The sequence below is a fragment of the Odocoileus virginianus genome, chromosome 11 (assembly GCF_023699985.2).
Source record: "Odocoileus virginianus isolate 20LAN1187 ecotype Illinois chromosome 11, Ovbor_1.2, whole genome shotgun sequence".
Lineage (NCBI taxonomy): Eukaryota > Metazoa > Chordata > Mammalia > Artiodactyla > Cervidae > Odocoileus > Odocoileus virginianus.
Window position 1 is genome coordinate 51,091,818 of NC_069684.1, and position 12,833 is coordinate 51,104,650.

Below are 12,833 nucleotides of genomic sequence, written 5' to 3' on the forward strand. Positions count from 1 at the left end.
GACTCTTGAGAGTGCCTTGGACTTCAAGGAGATCAAGCCAGTCAAACCTAAAGGAAATCAATTCTGAATATTCATTGGAAGGACTGATGCTGAAGCTGAAACTCCAATACTTTGGCCACCTGATGGGAAGAGCTGATTCTTTAGAAAAGACCCTGATGCTGGGAAGGATTGAAGGCAGGAGGAGAAGGGGATGACAGAGGATGAGATGGTTGGATGGCATCACCGACTCAATGGACATGAGTTTGACCAAGCTCTGGGAGATAGTGAAGGACAGGGAAGCCTGGCGTGCTGCAGTCCATGGGGTCACAAAGAATCGGACACAACTGAGCAACTGAACAGCAACACATGTACCGATGTGAGTTGGGTCATAAAGAAGGCTGAGCGCCAAAGAATTGATGCTTTCAAATTGTGGTGCTGGAGAAGACTGAGAGTCCCTTGGATAGCAAGGAGATCATACCAGTCAATCCTAAAGGAAATCAACCCAAACATTCACTGGAAGGACTGATGCTGAAACTGAAACCCCAATACTTCAGCCTCCTGATGCAAAAAGCCAACTCATTGGATAAAACCCTGATGTTGGGAAAGACTGAAGGCAGGAGGGGAAGGCGATGACAGAGGATGAGATGGCTGGATGGCATCACTGACTCAATGGACATGAGTTTGAGTAAACTCTGGGAGATGGTGAGGCACATGGAGGCCTCATGTGCTGCAGTCCATGGGGTTACAAAGTGTTGGACACAACTCAGTGGTTGAACAACAACAACAATTGAAAGTTCTTTGAGATTCCTACTTACTGTTGCTATGGCCACACCAAGAAAACTGAACATCGTCTCCCCTTAGTAATGGAAGTATGATCCTAGCTTTCCTCCATATACTTGTTCATAAGAAATTCAGAAACATCTCCTATTGCCCAGTCAGTTAGGTCCCAAAACCTGCCATGTCCTTGAGACTCTCAAAGGGTGAATTAAGAAGGGAACATGCAGGAGTTTGGCAAAGTAGAAGTTGCAAACTTTTCTCTCTCAATTTTCTGATTTCTTTTCTTAGATCTACCCTATTTTAGTTGATGAAATGGAGTCTCTATTGTTTATTGTGGGTGAAAATGATAATGACTAGCCATACACCATCCATCAGGGTAGCTGAAATTGTTCAGGCATCTCCTTGTACCCCCAACTAGAGGGCTATTATAGTGACTGTTGCTATACATTTTTAATGTATACAGTGCTTCATAGCAAAAGAGCACGCTTCCGTACACTGACTCATCTGTTTCTCACCACATTCTGGTAAGAAAGATGCAATTTCATCCTCCCTGATTCTTGCACACAGAAATCTCCTGCAGATTTCTCTCAAGATTGCATTCGGGTCACCTTTCCACATCTTTCTCTAGCTCATTTTCTCTATTAACTGGAATAGAGCTCACCTTCTTCCCCTTAGCACATGATTTTTTTTTTTTCTTTCTAACCTCATCCCTAGTCAGTATTTTCCTTCTGGCAATCCTTTCCTCCAAGCTAACAATCCACCATTATCTGTCCCATTTTTGTTAGGTTTCTCGCCCTCCGCCTCTGCCCCCATCGCCCTTGAGCTTTAAAAGAAACTGCATTAGAACTTAGCATTCAGAGACAGCTATTTCTCACATAAAAATAGGTGCCACCAAAATGCAAATAGGATCAAAATGGGGACTTTCATATCAGGCATATCCTTGGATGAACAAATTGAAGCTGGGGGAAGGGTAGGCTGCTGAAAACTGGCTCCCTGCCCCCATCTGGCATGGTCTCTGCACAGTCTCCGCCCCCATCTCTTCTTGAGAACCCACTCTCTAAACTGCCTCACCCTTCTTTGTAACCCAGGAAAGCTGACCTTTATAGGCTCCATGCCAGCTGCCCTCCAGCTTCTGGTTGGATGAAGCAAACAGGTATCAGAGGATGGAAGAAGAGAGTGAGCAGATGTGTATCCCCCTGGTTCCCTCCCTGCCATGCAGATCCTGTTAGCCACCTCCTACGGCCTCAGCTACTGCCATCCCCTGGCTCTGGGACTGTCCCTCCCTGACTTCTTTAGGTCAAGGGGTGGTAATGGAACCTTCCATTATGAGATCCAGTTAGTAGGAGTCATCCTTCATCATCCTTGTTAGTTTCCTTGCCCCTGTCCACCTTTGTGTTTCCCTTCATTAAACTCTCCCCAATTAGCACATCTGAGGGTGACCTACCAGACAGAGTCCCTTCACAGAGCATGCGGTGCTCAACAACTCCCCACGCCCTCCCCACAATGCCAGCAACAGCTGCAAAGACCCTGCTGCTGCTGCTGCTGCTAAGTCACTGCAGTCGTGTCCGACTCTGTGCGACCCCACAGACAGCAGCCCACCAGGCTCCCCTGTCCCTGGGATTCTCCAGGCAAGAACACTGGAGTGGGGTGCCATTGCCTTCTCCGGCAAAGACCCGAGTAATAACGAATTAGCTAAGTTAACTCAACAGGCTACAAGGGCCTAGAGAAATGAAACTTAAGGCAGATAAACACTGGGGAAAGGAAAAATGTTTTCATTTCCTAGGGCTGCCATGACAAAGGACTACAAACTAGGTGGTTTAAACTAATAGCAGTTCATTCTCTCACAGCTCTGGAAGCTAGAAGTTCGAAATCAAGGTGTCAGCAGGGCCTTGCTTCCTCAAAAGGAAGGAGAGAACCCTTCCTTGCCTCTTCCAGGTTCTGGAATTGTTGAGGATCCTTGGTTTTCCTTGGCTTGAGCTGGAGCCCTTCAATCTCTGCATCTGTCATCACATGGCCTGCTCCCTATATGTCTCCACCTTCATGTGGCCTTTTCCTCATTTAGCCCCGGTCCAAATTCCCCTCTTCCATAAGGACATCAGTCATGTTGAATTATGGCCCATGGTAATGGCTTCATTTTAACTTGATTACATCTACAAAGATCTGATATCCAAATAAGGTCCCATTCTGAGGTCCTAGGAGTTAAGATTTCAACATGTCTTTTTAGGGGACACAGTTCAACCCATAGCAGATGGGTTCAGCAGTATAGGCTGCTAGATGTCTATGACTGCTTCACGTTTCTAAAGAGACCAAAGCTGCAAGGCATGCTGTCTACAGCTGATTAGTACCTGTCAACACAGCACCTGTGCCTGCCTATAGGGCTCAGCATGGGGGATCTAAGAAGAAACCAGCTGCCTGGACTTGTTTGTTGCAAATTCAGTCTGACTTGTGAGCCAAAATATCAGCCCCCCTAATGAAGTTGTGAAAAGGTGAGAAATGTAATAGGTCATGTTTGTGAAAGACTTGAGGGAGCTCAGGGGGGATACGCTGTCTATGGTGATGATTTATAATCATAGGGGCTATATTTAGACTCTTCCATTATAGAAAATGATACCACGTTCATGCTGGTCTTAACATGTTTATTTTCCTTAACATGTTTTTTGAGTCCATTACTGCTTCTTTCAAAGACACTAACTCAAGAAAAAGAATCTCTGTTCTGAGACTACAGACTTGCTACTTGGGTGTTCCAAGCTGGCAACTGGTATTTTTAACAATATGTATTTTTTAATAGAATCAAGGGACAAAAGTCTGGTGACATCTTTAGATAGACTGAAAATCTAGAATTCTTAAATCTCAAGCTATAAGCTACAGTTCTCCCTTGCTTGACCCTATAAAATCAACTCAGTATTTCTCAACAAGCTTTACCACCCTAGAGAAAGCATTGTCCAAACTCCTCTACCCAGCATTTCAGATCCACAGTAGTCTCAAAAAACCACATGCACATCTTATATTCAATCATATGTCATTCATTTTATTTATTTCTTCAGCAAATAATTAGTCACCTACTATTTGCTTAGCAGGTGTTGCAAATAGCAGGATCAACTATGTCTCCCAAAAAGATACGCTGAAGTTCCAACTACACCGGGACCTGTAAGGGAACCATGCTATTGAGTTACTCAGTCGTGTCTGACTCTTTTAGGGACCCCATGGACTGTAGCCCTCCAGGCTCCTTTGTCTGTGGGATTTCCCAGGCAAGAATACTAGAGCAGGGTGCCATTTCTTTCTCCAGCGGATCTTTCTGACCCAAGGATCAAACGCAGATCTACAGCATTGGCAGGCGGATTCTTTACCCCCGAGTCACCTGAGAAGCCCAGAGGGAACTGTACCTGAAAATGTGATCTTATTAGGAAATAGGATCTTTGCAGGTATAATAGAGCTAAGATGAGGTCATACTCTCACATACATCACAAATAAACATATGGTTACCAAAGGGGAAGGTGGGAGGAAGGATAAATTGGGAATTTGGAATTAAGAGATACACACTACTATATATAAAATAAACAACAAGGACCTACTGTACAGCACAGGGAACTATATTCAACACCTTGTAATAACCTATGATGGAAAAGAATCTGAAAAAGAATATGTTATTCACTTTGCTATATACCTCAAACATTGTAAATCAAGTATTTGTTCAGTTGCTCAGTCGTGTCTGACTCTTTGCAACCCCATGGACTGCAGCACGCCAGGCTTCCTTGTCCTTCACCATCTCCCAGAGCTTGCTCAAACTCATGTCCATTGAGTTGGTGATGCCATCCAACCATCTCGTCCTCTGTCACCCCCTTCTCCTCCTACACTTCTCAACCACACTTCAATAAAAATTTTTAAAAATTAAAAAAGGACGAGGTCATATTGAACTGGTGTGGGCCCTAACCTGATATGACTGATGTCCTCATAAGAAGAGAAGAGACACTGAGACAGACATGACAAGGAGAATACATATGATGACAAGACAGAGGCTGGAAGGAGGCACTTACAAAGCGGGGGATGTCAAGGGTTCGTGGCAAGAAAAAGAGCTGAGAAAGCATGGAACAGATTCTCCCCTGGAGACTTCGAGAGAGCATGGTACCGTCGACAGCTTGACTCTGGACTGCTACCCTCCAGAACTGTGAGAGAATTTCTGTTCTTTGAAGCCACTCAGCTTGTGGGAATTTGTTAGGGCAGCCACAGGAAACTCCTACATCAGTTAAACCACTAAGTTTAGCCAGACTGGTCCCCCCTGCTGCTGCTGCTGCTGCTAAATCACTGCAGTCGTGTCCGACTCTGTGCGACCCCATAGACGGCAGCCCACCAGGCTGCCCTGTCCCTGGGATTCTCCAGGCAAGAACACTGGAGTGGGGTGCCATTTTCTTCTCCAATGCATGACAGTGAAAAGTAAAAGTGAAGTCGCCCAGTCGTGACCGACTCTTCGCCACCCCATGGACTGCAGCCTACCAGGCTCCTCCATCCATGGGATTTTCCAGGCAAGAGTACTGGAGTGGGGTGCCATTGCCTTCTCCAAGACTGGTCCCCCACTCCCTCCCTAATACCTTCACTGAAGTCCCAACTCTGTGACTTTGCAAGAACATCTCCCTCCATCTGGAATGTCCTCTACTTTACTCTCCACTTCTACAAATTCATGACGTCCAACCTTTTCTCAAAGCCTCAGGTTTCTCTATACCTTGAGGTTCCCTGAATGATTTCAGCCCACATAAATAACCCCCAAACAAACTAGTATAATATTTGCTATATAAATGACATCATTTCATCCTGGATTATATCCTTCGGTACAATGTTTTAACCACTTATTATCTACTTCAGCCTCCGGAGACTCAATTTCCTCATCTATAAAATGGGAATAACAGCACTCAACTCACAAAGTGGTTGTCAAGATTTTTTCATTCTTTCTTTCCCCTTGGTTATGCTGGGCCTCCGTTGCTGTGCACAGGCTTTCTCTAGATGTTTCTCTAGCAGTGGCGCATGCCACTGCGCAACAGGAGACACCATTTGAGTTCTCCGTGAATGTTCAGAGGAGGAATGCCAAAGCTGCTGGCTGAAAGCTATCCAGACAAAAGAAATATCCCCAGGATGGACTCTGGTTCTCTTCTTGCTCTATCTGGCTTTGGTGCTGGTTGGTTTTGTGATGATCTGCATCGGCTGAAAAGCCCATTACTTGCAAGACCTAATCAGCAGAGGAGCACAGATATTTCTATATAGAATTCCAGAATATCTTCAGAGAGCCATGCTAAGAGTGCTTCATTACCTCTTCCACACAAGAAACTGCATCTCCATTATCCTGCATCTAATCTTGCAAGGGATGGTTTATACCAAATATACCTGGGAAATATTTGGCCTCTGTCAGGAGCTGGAGTTCTCTTTGTATTACATTTTTCTGCCTTATCTACGGCTGATTGTAAACCTGTTTGCTTTTTTTTTTTCCTTCTTTGCCCTTAGTTGTGTAACCAACCATAACAAAAGCAAACGAATTACTGTCCCTTTAAGCTTATGCATTCGATGAAGTGATGTTCCCAAAGAACGTGAGGTGCCCTACTTGTGATTTAAGGAAACAAGCATGGTCCAAGCACTGGGTATGTAACCTGTGTGTGCACCGGTTTGACCATCACTGTGTGTGAGTGAAAAACTGCATCGGGGCCTGGAACACCTGGTACTTCCTCTCCTACCTCTTGACGCTGACAGTCTCGGCCGCCACCATGTCCATGGTGAGCACCGTGTTCCTGATCCAGCTGGCGGTGATGTCAGACTGGTACCTGGAGACTTACGTCGATGACCTCGGACACTTGCAGGCTGTTGGCCCCGTCGTCCTTATTCAGTACCTGTTCCTGACCTTCCCAAGGATCCTCCTCCCGGCGGGCTTTGTCGTGGTGCTGAGCTTCCCCCTGGGGGCTGCCTGTGCTTCTGTCTGTACCTGGCCGCCACCAACCAGACCGCTAACAAGCAGTAGGAAGGCGATTGAGCCTGGTGCCAGCACTGCCACCGCACGGCCAGGCCCCCATCAGCAGAGCCGCAGGCTCACCAGAACGTCCACTCCCACGGGCACTGGAGCAGGCTTCGCGAGATCCTTCTACCTGCTACTGCACATTACGAGAGAAAGAAGAAATAGGGATGGGAAGAGCGCTACTGCCTTTTAAATATAGCATACATTTATTTATGCATATGGATACTTTCTAAAAAAAAAGAACACTGGAGTGGGTAGCCATTCCCTTCTCCAGGGGATCTCTTTACTGTCTGAGCCACCATATACATATATATATATATATATATATATATATACATATATATATATATATATTTATATATATATAAATATATATATATTCTTTTTCAGATTCTTTTCCCTTACAAGTTATTACAAAATATTGAGTATAGTTCCCTGTGCTAAACACTAGGACCTTGTTTATATGTAAATGTGTGTGTGTGTATTTTAATTCATCCTAATTTATTCCTCCCCTGCTTCCGCCTTCTGGAACCATAAGTTTGTTTTCTATGTCTGTGGGTCTATTTCTATTTTGTAAATAAGCTTATTTGAAGATATGAAATTCTTTTTTTTTTTAACTTTAAGTCTTTCCATTTGTATCAGGGTATAGCCTGAAGAAGCAAAGTTCTTAATAGAAAATGGAGGAGAGGTAACTGTCAGATGAATCTGCTGTGCCTTCCGTCTGACCTCTGACCTGTGGGGTCAGACATGAGCCCCTCAGCTGAAGCAGAGACAGAGGGACACCTAAGTGCCCTCCAGGCCTCTGAGTGGATATCTTAGCATGGAGCTCGGGGAGACCCTTCACAGTAGCCTTGAGCAACACAAGCGCCATCCCCTAGGACACAGCCAGCCTGCCCAGTGTCTCCTCGGAGAAGCCCTGCCTCCTGTCTTCTCAGTCTTGCTGGTTCCTGACTCTTGTTCTCTGCTCCCTGGCTCCTGATTCTGACACCTCTTCTACTTGGCCTTTGGCTCCTTCCACTCCCTGCCCTGGGAGCCCTCATTCCTTAGTCTCACTGTTCACTCCTTGTGCATTAGCCCACAGATCCCTAACCTCGAGCGCCACTAGTCTTGCCATATCTCATGTCGTCCTAGGTTTCATGGTCATGGCCGGCAAATCTACAGCCCTCCACCCCCACTAACATGTGTGGAACATGCTGCTGTCACACATGCATGTGTGGGGCAGAACATGCCACCATCATTGTGACACGCATGCCCCAATGGACTGTCTCAACTGAAGTTCACGATGCGGACCTGGACTGTAGGGGGCCGGATGTCATTCATCTGGGAGGAGGGGAGAAGGGAGGTTCATAGTACCAAGCAGTGTGCCAGTGACATGCTGGAACAAAAGTCCTCTCAGGCCTTGGATGCCAAACCAAAAGAAACAGAGGAACAAATTCAACTAGGTCTTCCCTTTACTGCATTAATTCCTGAAAGATAGTAAGATAGTTGTTTCAGTAAAAGTCACTCCTCTCTTTCAGTTAATGAAGGCGGCAGAGCACCAAACATACCCAAAACATATGGAGGTGTTTATGCATTTCCCATAGCTGATCACGACTACAGGATTTTCAGTTGCAAGTTTCAGAAACTGAATCACATGGTCGCAGGCAAAGTATCTCATATTTGTGGCTCATACAGTGAAAAGGTACAGGAGAGTAACTGTCATCAGGCTTTGAGTGAGGACATCACACTTGGCCTCTCTCCATCTCCTGCCCTGGTTTCATCTCTACTGGCTACATTTAGGCAGACACTTCTCATGCAGTGCAGGACAGTCCCCCAATGGCTCCAAGCTCACATCCTCTCACTGTAACACCACCAGTGCAAAGGAAGCTTCTCTCTCCCAGGAGATTCTCAAAAGTTCAGAAATTGAATCTCATGGCCTGGGCCCCTGACCTCAGTCACGGGGCTATCTCTGAATCAACCACTGTGGCCAAGAGAAAAGGATAAACCACATAGTCTGAGAATTGAGAAGAGGGCAGTCCTTCAAAAGAAAATCAGCATGCTATTACCTAGGAAGAGGAAACTAATACCTAGGAAGGCAAAAATAACAAATGTATTCTACAATCCATCCCTACCCTCTTATTATCCCTATACAACCTTCTTCCTATTTGTACAATTTCTATTATCTATTTTCTATATAATATAATCTATATCCCTAACATAATGTAACCAAACCCACATGCATCTAAAAATTAAATCACACCCTCCCCAGTCATAAGCAATCCAAATTATGCCATTTTTATACCCAGCTCCAAGACCAAGATCTCTAGGTCATGTGGATTCCTCTCAATGAGGTCTGGATATAGCACCTAGAGTTTGACATCCTTCAGATTAAATGACAGACATAAACACTCCCAACATATACAGCAGTGTTCTTGTAAACAAGAGTGAAAAGAAAAGATAATATAATAGTTGTCTCGTTTGGAAGTGAAAAGGGGAAACAGAGGACATGATGAGCAGCCCTCTTCCTTTATTGTGTTCTGCTGGACAAAACAGTAAGGACTCGTGGGCTAGCAGTGAGTGGGGTCCTTGCCAGCCCATCTGACAACCCCTGTCCTGCTCTGAGAGGATCCCCTCTGCATGTTGTCCCCCATTCCCATCTGAGGAGAGACACTGGGGAGGACCCACTTCCAGATGGTGCAGGTTGCAGAATTTGGGCTCACCTCAGGGCTGAGCAATGACAAGCCCCCTTGGCTGTGCTGAGATTTCTCCAGCAAAATAAATCCCTCAGAAGCTCACTACTTACTACTCTTTCAATTTGCATTTGGTCATTTCATGGAATATTAACCAAAGCAAGAGATATTGTCCTTAATCTAAACTCTGGCCTGGGAGTTTGGTTTCTTAGCAGCAGCTTGAGAGTTCTTCCCTCCTTCTCAGCTTAATGGCCTCTGCCTTCTCCTCTGCATCAGTGAAATTCCAAACCAGAGCCTGGAATGGGAAGGTTCAGCAAAGCTGCCTCTCAAGCAGCAGCCAGGGGATAATTATTATTTTAATGAATCATTGATTTGCACTCTCACAACCATCTCTCTTCTTCCATAGCCTATGATTAGAAGATTTTTTTTTTTAATGTTACTGACAGAGAAATGCTGAAATCACACATGAATGATCACAAAGTAAGCACACCAGTGTAAGCAGTGCCAGATCAAGAAATGGGACATCAGGACTCTCAGAAGCCCCTTGTGTGCCATTCCAATCAGACCTCCTCCCATATTCCCAGGGTCTTCATTCACCTCATTTCTAATGCCATAGGTTGTTTTTGCTTATTTCAAAGATTACATAAATGGAACCCTACAGGATGTGTTATCTCAAGCTTCTTCACTCAAAATTATATCTACCGGATTTAGTCCTCCTGGTGACGCTAGCAATCGTGTGATCATGTTCATTGGACTATAGAGTTCATTGTAATTATTTACCCATTCGCTGTCGATAGGCGTTGAGAGTTTTCCAATTTGGGACTGTTACAAACAATGCTGCTAAGAATATTGTTGCACCTTTTGGTATACATGCACTCACATCTAGGAGTGGAACTGTTTGGTAATAGGCTATGCACACATTCAATTCTAATGGATAATACCACATTTTTCCAAACCACCTATTTACATTCCTACCAGAAGTGTCTGCAGGTTCCAACAGTTCTTAAACAACATGGGTATGATCTGTCTTCTTTATTTTAGCTGTTTCGGCAGAACCTACAGTGGGATCTCCTATTTGTTTTCACTGCATTTCTCTCATGACAGATGAGGCTGAGCATTTGGAGAGCCCCTTTTGTGAAGGCCTGTTGATCAATCCTGCCCACTTTTCTACTGGTTTGTCTCTTATTTGCTTATAGGTATTCCAGATACGAGCTCTTTGTCAGTTACTTGTGCTGCAATACCTTCTCCCATCCTGTGGCTCGTGTATTCACTCCACCATGATGTCTTTTGATGACCACGAGGATGAGCGGCAATCAAGCTCAGGCTCCTTCCTGCTTTTTGTCTTCCCTTCTCTTGCTGCTTTTTCTGGGACAAACTTCATCATAAGGCAGAGAACTTACCTTTTCCACTCTTACAAGGTATAACTTCACCTGGCTCTCACTTATGAAAGGCAGAAAAGACCTTTTTTATCGACATATTTTTCCTCTTTTTCTACTTCTAAATGGACCAACTTTGAAAGAAGCTTGTCTCTCTCTCATAAAAAACTCACTGAGCACTTTAAGAAGCAGCCAACACATTCCACAGCCTAAGACATTCTACAAGAACTTTAATGATTCCAGTCTCAAATGGCACATGCTCTGAGTTCCAAGAAAGAATGGGCAACAATTTAACTATATGCTTTGTTAGAACATAACAAAGACAGCTAACTTCTCAGCCGGGATAGTCAGATCCCAGCTGCCTTTCCATTCTACCTTAGATGGTACATTTTAAAGTCTATCACTTGGGGACTTCCCTGGCAGTCCAGTGGTTAAGACTTAGCTTTCCAAAGTAAGAGGTGAAGGTTCAATCCCAGGTGAGGGAACTAAGATCCCCCATGCCTGACAGCTAAAAACTCAAAACATAAAAACAAATAAATAATAAACTCTAACACTTGTAACACCTCACGGCTACATAATGACACCTAACAGAAATCTTTCACAATTCAAAGTAGCGTCTGTGAAAAAATGACCAGGGGAGTGGTGGGGGTGGGGGGGTAGGCGACAGATTTATTAGGTCACATAACTGAATAGTCTCAGTATAAATCAGTCATAACTGCATACAGGGGCTCAATTCCATTTGGAACAAGCATCTCACTATCTTTCCATTTTTCTTTCCTCTGTGTTAGCACTGTGTGTCATTCATGGGAATCTTCTGGCAGTCCAATAGTTAAGACTCTATGTTTTCACTGCCAAGGGCGCAGATCCAACCCCTGGTCAGGGAACTAAGATCCCACAAGTCATGCACTGCAGTCAAAAAAAAAAAAAAAAGTAGTCATGTGTCATTCATTGCGTTAGCATGTGTATCATTCATGCATTCTTGCATTCAGGCAAAATCACCACCAACAGTTTTAACTGGCATGCTATCTTCTCAGACTCCAGGGTAAGTAGAACACGTCTTTTCCTAACAGTTTAAACAGAAGTCCTGAAATTGATCCTCAGATCATGTTCCCACCTGTGGAATTTTGGGAAAGGGTCCCTCCCCCACCACACACACACACAGCCAGAGGAAAACCAGTGAGTACCACTGAAGCAGGCCCAGTGGATATACAGCAGGTGAAAACAAAAGATGTTCTCAACAATCATTTACCAACGGAAAGCATCTTAATAACTTGGAGGAAACAGTATGACTTATCCACCCATGGTCGGTTTTCTCTATTCCTTCTTTCTGGCTGATGGAGTCTCAATTTAGCTTGCTTGGAAATACGCCCAGTTTCAGGCCATGAATCATAACTGGTTTAAGCTAAGATTAATAAACACACTTCCCTTTTCCAGATTATTTAATGAGTGGATTCATAACAAACTCTGGTGGCTAAGACAAAGAGAAAATCTGCTGGGGAGGTGTATTTCTGGGAAAGATTTTGCTCCCTGAAGAGAAAAGAGGTCCAGGCAGAGGGTTCACTTGTTGCCCTGCCCACCCCTAAGCCCACTCTCAGTTCCTGCCTTTGGGCATCATTTCACAGGGATGTGCTGCCTGAAGCTGCTGCAGTCACCCTGTAAACCGGGAGGAGAAGGCCAGGAGAATAAGAAGACTCCAGCTCAGAGCCCTTAGGGTCATGGAACTACTCATCCAGCTCTAGAGCTACCACATCCAGGCTGCTTGTTAGGAAAACAGTACATATGAAGCTGGGTTTTCTGTTTCCTACCACTAATACATTCTAACTCTTCCATGACTATTCTAACTATTCCATGACAAACACACATAAGCCTCTCTTTATGCAGCAGCAGCAGGCAAGGAAGAAGCAGGCTTTCAGCCAACCACGCATTGCCAAGTTAAAACTACCTGTATTATCGCCAACCCATAACGAAGAAAGGAACACAAGCCACAGATGCCCATGCTGCCCTTGATTCTCCAGCACTCTTTTCCTTGACTTAGGTTGA

At 44.7% G+C, this 12,833-nt stretch overlaps 1 protein-coding gene and 1 pseudogene across 2 annotated transcripts in view; one reads left to right on the forward strand and one right to left on the reverse strand.

Annotated features, from left to right (window-relative positions):
- The window catches only part of CNIH3 (cornichon family AMPA receptor auxiliary protein 3), a 264,615-nt gene that overhangs the window by 183,113 nt on the left and 68,669 nt on the right, over positions 1 to 12,833 (reverse strand). The gene's annotated exons all lie outside the window — the stretch shown is intronic.
- LOC110128614 (palmitoyltransferase ZDHHC4-like) lies at positions 5,815 to 6,913 on the forward strand (annotated as a pseudogene).